Raw genomic sequence first — 771 nt, 5'->3', positions numbered from 1 at the left:
CAGTCAGACTATGCGAACTGTACCACAATTAATCAAGTTAACATGGATTCTAAATTTAGCTACATTTGAGAAAAATTATATAAAACGCTTATTTAAATATATGCGCTATAACGCTATAACGCTTATTCATATATGATCGACTTATACATTTGCACATAATATTAAAAAGTCGCTTACATAAGAATCAAAAGTAGTTTACTGAACACTAAAATATGAGTATTGTATTTGTACTCCTTCATATTTTCAGACTAAGTCGAAGCCTACTGGACCTACCTGAACTCGTTCTATTCTTGTTGAAATAAAAATCCTGTCACTTAATATAAAGTTGGAACTCCTTATTGGAAATACAAAAAGTATAGGGAGTATCAACTATGGAATAAATATGAGAAGAACCTCTAGTTTAGAAATACAATTAAATAATTTGAGAAACTTATATATCTTATATTTAAATTAAGTAGGACTTTGTAATAGGCATGTTAGACTGTCACTGTGGTCGTAAAAGCATCGTTTGGTTTCAGTTGTCCTTAAACAACGCCAGCCAGGAAACAATTTGTCTCTTTCCAAGGAGATCTGCTTCTTTGTGCCGGGGTCGTGACGTTCGCTGAAAAATCTTGCCACTTGTAAATAATGGAGTACCGAAATCGTAGAAAGATTACCACCACTATATGCGATTTACCTTGTGAAGTATAATTTATGAGCGGTATTTTTCATATTTGAGATTTGTATATTACCAATTTTAATGTACCTGTGTGTGTACATAAATTGATATAA

The sequence above is a fragment of the Ceratina calcarata genome, unplaced genomic scaffold (assembly GCF_001652005.2).
Source record: "Ceratina calcarata isolate Rehan_Ccalc_2016 unplaced genomic scaffold, ASM165200v1 scaffold136, whole genome shotgun sequence".
NCBI classification, from domain to species: Eukaryota; Metazoa; Arthropoda; class Insecta; order Hymenoptera; family Apidae; genus Ceratina; species Ceratina calcarata.
This window is presented reverse-complemented; position numbering follows the sequence as displayed.